This window comes from Macaca mulatta, chromosome 12, assembly GCF_049350105.2.
Source record: "Macaca mulatta isolate MMU2019108-1 chromosome 12, T2T-MMU8v2.0, whole genome shotgun sequence".
NCBI classification, from domain to species: domain Eukaryota; kingdom Metazoa; phylum Chordata; class Mammalia; order Primates; family Cercopithecidae; genus Macaca; species Macaca mulatta.
In genome coordinates this window covers 129,203,803-129,210,343 of record NC_133417.1, presented here as the reverse complement: position 1 = coordinate 129,210,343, position 6,541 = coordinate 129,203,803, and positions in this window count along the sequence as shown.

Genomic DNA, 6,541 nt, shown 5'->3' with positions numbered 1-6,541 from the left:
CGTGGTGGCTCATGCCTGTAATCCCAGCACTTTGGGAGGCCGAGGCAGGCGGATCGTGAGGTCAGGAGTTCAAGACCAGCCTGGCCAACATGGTGAAACCCTGTCTCTACTAAAAATACAAAAATTATCTGGACATGGTGGCGTGTGCCGGTAGTCCCAGCTACTCAAGAGGCTGAGACAGGAGAATTGCTTGAATCCGGGAGGCGGAGGTTGCAGTGAGCGGAGATAGCGCCACTGCACTCCAGCCTGGGTGACAGAGCAAGACTGTCTCGGAAAAAAAAAAAAGAATCTGGATAATCTGGATACTGCATACGAATAAGTTATTCTTTAGGAGACTATCATTTATATCATTATATGGTTTATATCTTTTTTTGAAAATACTCAATTAGCGAAATATTGCCTTATAATTTACATATGTAATGTCATATTCTCAGTGAGTTATGTCCTACAATCCTCATGATGGCGTTAAAAGAAAAACTGTAGAACAATTAAATTTAAGAGTTTGAGCAAAGAACGATGAATCAGGCAGCCCCCAGAACCAGAACACATTCAGAAAGACTCCAGGACTGCCACATGGTCAGATGACATTTACGGACAGTAAAAGGATAAAAGTATGTACAGAAAATGCAAATGAGGTACGGAAACAGCTGGTGTCTGCTTTATTTGAATAGGGCTGCCTGTGGTTGGGTGAGACTCAGCTACTTTTACAAGAGCAGGTGACAGTCTTTTACACATCGAGTTAGGTTATAGTGCACTGTGTACTGAGAAACCTTTAGGCCAAAATTAAAATATGAACAGTGGAAGCTTTAGTCCAAACTTAATTTAACAGTACTGTAAGTTAAGTAACAGTATCACCCTAATTGTATCAGTCAGGGTCTTAACAAGAGAACAAAGGCACACCAGATGGCTCCAGGAAGGAAATTTAATACAAGGAACTAGTTATAAAGGTGTTAGAAGAACTGAAAGGCTTAAGGGATTAGGGACAGCAAGGCTGGAGAGACAAAGGGAACAGATGGCACCAGAGCACAGGAGTTAGGTAAGCCCAATGGGACCAAGAACCCCAGCAGAGACTGCCTGTTGAGGGCTGGGACAAAAGAGGGAAGCTGTAGCCAGTGGTGACTGGAGCCACAGAGAAGGCACACTCCCTAAGCAGAAAAGAGTGGAGGAGAAATACCCTGGTTTCTTCTTTCCTCCTACCTTCCAATGTCCCACCACTGCCTCCATCATACAAACTTATCAGGAAGCAAGTCTGGGATATGTAGTTTGCAGAAGTCAACTCCCTGCAATATAGACCAAGCAAGGTACACATAGAGTGGATCTGATAGCAACAGGCAAATGGCTAGCCTGTGATTACACTCAAAGTATCTGAAATGTGAAGAGTAGAAAGTCAAGGCCACATTAGAATGCTGACCCATGAAGCTAACATACCTTAGTTCATCCAAATGTTGAAGGTAGGAACTTATTTATTTATTTATTTATTTATTTTTTTGCATAAAGGAATATAAAACTATTAACAACAGTTCACCAGTATTTACAATAAAGTAAACAATATACAGTTGGATAACACTCTGATTACTACAAAGTTGTTCTTCCTGGCTTTTGTTGAACCAGTAAAGCAAATAACTGAAGATTGAGCCTACATGTATGGAATGAGTTGGGGTAAAGAAAAAACATGCAGGTCAATAGATTACAAAAGGTTGTTCACACATTTGTGGCAGCAGGTCCTAAACTGCCAACATCTCTAACCATCTGATTAGGTTTATATGAGCCAAGCCTTACATATTCCATTCATCATGACCTTTCAGTCAATGTAGCAACAGGGATTTCAGCATTTTGTTAAGGAATGGCCCACTAGGGAAATTTTTACATATTGATTTAACTTAGTTTTGTTTAGCTAGTTAAAACACACTAGCATTTGTCTAATTTCCTTATCTGGATGAGGAAACCTGCTGTGATGGCAGTGATAAAATTTTTCCTTTTAGGAATTTTGTAAATAAACCACTGCAATTACAGATAGTTTAAAATTATCCAATTTAAATTATCCTATTTAGAATTACTTATTTCACTTGAAATGTATGGCTTCAGGAAAATAGGAACTTCTTATTACAAGAAATAATATTGGCATTTATTATTATCATCATTATCATTCTTACAGTACAACTATAAAATACTCCCTTAAGGAAGTCTAGCATGATACAGGTATTTAGAGTCAGAAAAGGTGATGGCGGGACAGACATTTCGAGATTAAGGTCCAAGGTAGGGGCTAGACACGGTGGCTCAAGCCTGTAATCCCAGCACTTTGGGAAGCCGAGGCGGGTGGATCACTTGAGGTCAGGAGTTTGAGACCAGCCTGGCTAACATGGTGAAACCTCGTCTCCACTAAAAATACAGCAAGTAGCCTGGCATGGTGGCATGCACCTATAATCCCAGCTATTCTGGAGGCTGAGGCAGGAGACTCATTTGAACCAGGGAGGCAGAGGTTGCAGTGAACCGAGAACGTGCCACTGTACTCCAGCCTGGGCCACAGAGTGAGACTCCGTCTTAAAAAAAAAAAAAAAAAAAAAAAGGTCCAAGGTAAGAAGCACGAGTTAACAATAAATACCACACGTTATCTCTGCAACACCACTAAAAGGTAACATTATTATTCTTACTTTAGAAATGCGCAATTGACAAAGATACTAGCTTGTCAAAGATTTCACTGTTAGTTAACAGCAAAGCTCTCTGACTATAAAGACCATGCTGTTTCTACTGGTCGGGTAAAGTGACTTGTCCAAGATCACATAGCTGTCAGTGGATGGTAGAACTTTATTCATAGATTCCACCTTCTAACTCAGCAGAGCAGTTCAGAAATCAATTATCTCTGTGTCTGGGAGCTAAGCTATGATGACGCAAAGGCATAAGAATAATACCATAGACTTGGGGGGAAGGTGGGGGGGCAGTTAGGGATAAAAGAGTACGCACTGGGCTGGGTATGGTGGCTCATGCTTATAATCCCAGCACTTCGGGAGGCTGAGGCTGGCGGATCACAAGGTCACGAGTTCGAGACCAGTCTGGCCAATATGGTGAAACCCCGTCTCTACTAAAAATACAGAAATTAGCTGGGTGTGGAGGGGGGTGCCTGTAGTCCCAGCTACTCGGGAGGCTGGGGCAAGAGAATCGCTTGAACTTAGGAGGCGGAGGTTGCAATGTGTCAAGCGACTACACTCCAGCCTGGGCAACAGAGCGACATTCTGTCTCAAAAAAAAAAAAGACTACACACTGTGTACAGGGTACACTGCTCAAGTGACGGGTGCACCAAAATCTCAGAAATCACCACTAAATAACTTATCCATGTAGCCAAACACCACCTGTTCCCCAAAAGCCATTGATATAAAAAAAAATTCTCTTTGTGTACCTAGAGTCTTTCAGTTCCAAGAGGCTGTGCTAAGGCTCTTCCAGCACCACTTGAACCCACTCCAATCAGATTTTATCCCTGCCATTCATGGAAACTTCCATTCATTTCATTTCATTTCATTTGGTTGATCTGCAGCATTTGACACAGTTGATCACTTCCTCCTCCTTAGAACACCTTCTTCCTTTGTCTTCAGGACAACACACACAATATCTATTTTCCTCCTACCTCATGGAGTCATGGGGAAGGGGAGCAGGAGGAGGCTGGCTCCTCTCCAGTCTTTTTTTCTGGTTCCTCCTTCTCTTCCAGACTTGTTGATGTTTCCAAGGCTTCTGTCCTCGTACCTCTTCGCTATTTACACACATACTCCTTCTTGGATTTCATGTACTCTTACGAGTGTAAATACTATACTTGATAAAATCATTTTGTGTTTAAGCACTGATTTTGCAAAATGTATAAAGGTGAATTAAATTTAGAGCTTAATTTGTTTATGTAAATTGCCTTCAAAATATGTTATAGCTGAGATGTTTTCCATGTGTTTTGGAAGAAATCACACAGAGTAACTGCTTTTTCAATAAACTGGATCTGTGTTACATCTTTGGGTCAGTTCACTGTCATTGTGCAAGATAAGAGTTATGTGGGCCTTACCTTATTGTTCACATTGAACCATTCTGGGTGATGATTTTTCTTATTTGTAAGACAATTCAATACATAAGGCCTATTATAAAGGTAAACTAGGCCAGGTGCAGTGGCTGTCAGCTGTACCAGCCCTTTGGGAGGCTGAGACAGTTGGATCACTTGAACTCAGGAGTTCAACACCAGCCTGGGCAATATGATGAACCATGTCTCCACTAAAAATACAAAAATTAGCCAGGCATGGTGGTGCATGCCTCCTCCCAGCTACTCCAGTGGCTGAGGCAGGAGAATTGCTTGAACCCAGGAGGCAGAGGCTGCAGTGAGCTGAGATTGTGCCACTGCCCCCCAGCCTGAGTGACAGAGTGAGATCCTGCCTCAAAAAAAGAAAAAAAAAAAAAAAAAGAGGACTGGGCACAGTGGCTCACGCCTGTAATCCTCACAGTTCAGGATGCTAAAGCTGATGGATCACTTAAGGCCAGGAGTTCGAGACCAGCCTGGCCAACATGGTAAAACCCCATCTCTACTAAAAATACAACATTACCAGGGCATGATGGGCACATGCCTGTTGTTCCAGCTACTCAGAAGGCTGAGGCACAAGAATCGCTTGAACCCGGGAGGCAGAGGTTGCAGTGAGCTTAGATCCCAGCAGCGCACTGAAGCCTGGGTGACAGAGTAACACTCTGTCTCAAAAAAAAAAAAAAAAAAAAAGTAAACCAAGGCACAATAATATTTTAAAGGGCTTATTTGTGCAAACAGCAATTCATGAATTGGGCTGCTCTAAACCGCAAGTGTTTCCAGGGCTCTGTTGGAGAAGCTTGGAAGAGTGAATGCAGAAATAATGCAAAGAAAATAATTGATTACAGTTATAAAGTGGTTTTATTTGGTCTATCCTGTGGGAAAATCCCGAGTTATTTAATTATAAGTCTGTTGACTGCATCTGAACGGTTGAGCTGAAGTTTTGTTTTTCTTTAATACAGGCATTTACAAGAAATAGCTTAAGTGAAGTTTCACTTACATTTGCAAATCAAGCAAGGTTAAGATCACTTAGGAAGACTGACTGACTTTGTCTCTTCAGGCATTCTTCAGCCCTGGTTTCCATTTTAATTTAGTTTAACAGGCAAAGCCCTGTTAAAATTTTTGAACAATTATTTGTAGAGAGCCTTTCTCTCACTTAACTTTGACCATCCTGCTGCCTTAAGATCAAGCATAAACTTGGCTCCTGTACTCTGCTACCATCCAGTGAGCATCTGCTGACCCTGCAGAGGGTGGCCCAGCATATTCCATCCCTGTGCATTCAACTCCTAGAATAATGGCTGCAGTCCAGACCTCTCCACTATTCAGTAGCATATACAAAACTCCTATATTCAGGCTGGGCACAGTGGCTCACGCCTCTAATCCCAGCACCTTGGGAGGCTGAGGCAGGTGGATCACCTGAGGTCAGGAGTTCGAAATCAGCCTGGCCAACATGGCAAAACCCCGTCTCTACTAAAAATACAAAAATTATTCGGGCATGGTGGCACGCGCCTGTAATCCTGGCTGCTGGGGAGGCTGAGACAGGAGAATTGCTTGAACCAAGGAGGTGGAGGTGCAGTGAGCCAAGATCGCACCAACACACTCCAGCCTGGGCAACAGAGAAAGACTCCATTTCACAACAAACAAACAAACAAACAAAGAAACAAACACCTCCTGTGTCCAACTGCCTACTCAGCCCCTTCACTTGGAGACGTAATACTCATCTCAAGCTTCCTATGTCAAAAAGTGAATTCTCCTTCTTCCCTTCCAAACCTGCTCCTCCTCCTACGTCTTCCACAGATCAGTAAATGGCAGCTCCACTTTTCCAGTTGCTGAACCCACAAATCTTGGTGTCATTCTTAACTCCTTCATATTCCATATGCAACAAATCTCACTGGCACCACCTTCTAGATAAGTCTAGAATCTGATGTCCTCTCACCAGCAGCACCCTTAGAAAGCCACATCATTTCTCAATTACCCTGTTAATTTCTCAATTAACTTCCTGACTGACACCTTGTTTCTACTCTTGCCTTTTAAAATTGAAGGCAGATTAGCCCAGGCGCAGTGGCTCATGCCTATAATCCCAGCACTTTGGGAGGCCAAAGTGGGTGGATCACCTGGGGTTGGGAGTTCGAAACCAGCTTGGCCAACATGGTGAAACCCTGTCTCTACTAAAAGTACAAAAATTAGCTGGGTGTGGTGGTGGGTGCCTGTAATCCCAGCTACTTGAGAGGCTGAGGCACGAGAATCACTTGAACCCAGGAGGTGGAGGTTGCAGTGAGCCAGGATCGCACCACTGCACTCCAGCCTGGGTGACAGAGTGAGGCTTGGTCTCGAAAAATAAATGAATAAACATTTTTTAAAAATTGAAGGCAGATTAAACTAGCCTTCTGTTCAAAACTCTCCAATGGCTTCCCATCTAATTTAAAGTAAAAACCAAAGCCCTTATCAATGGTCTCTGGGCTCAACATGGTCTGTCTGGTGACCTGTGTGTACTGTCTT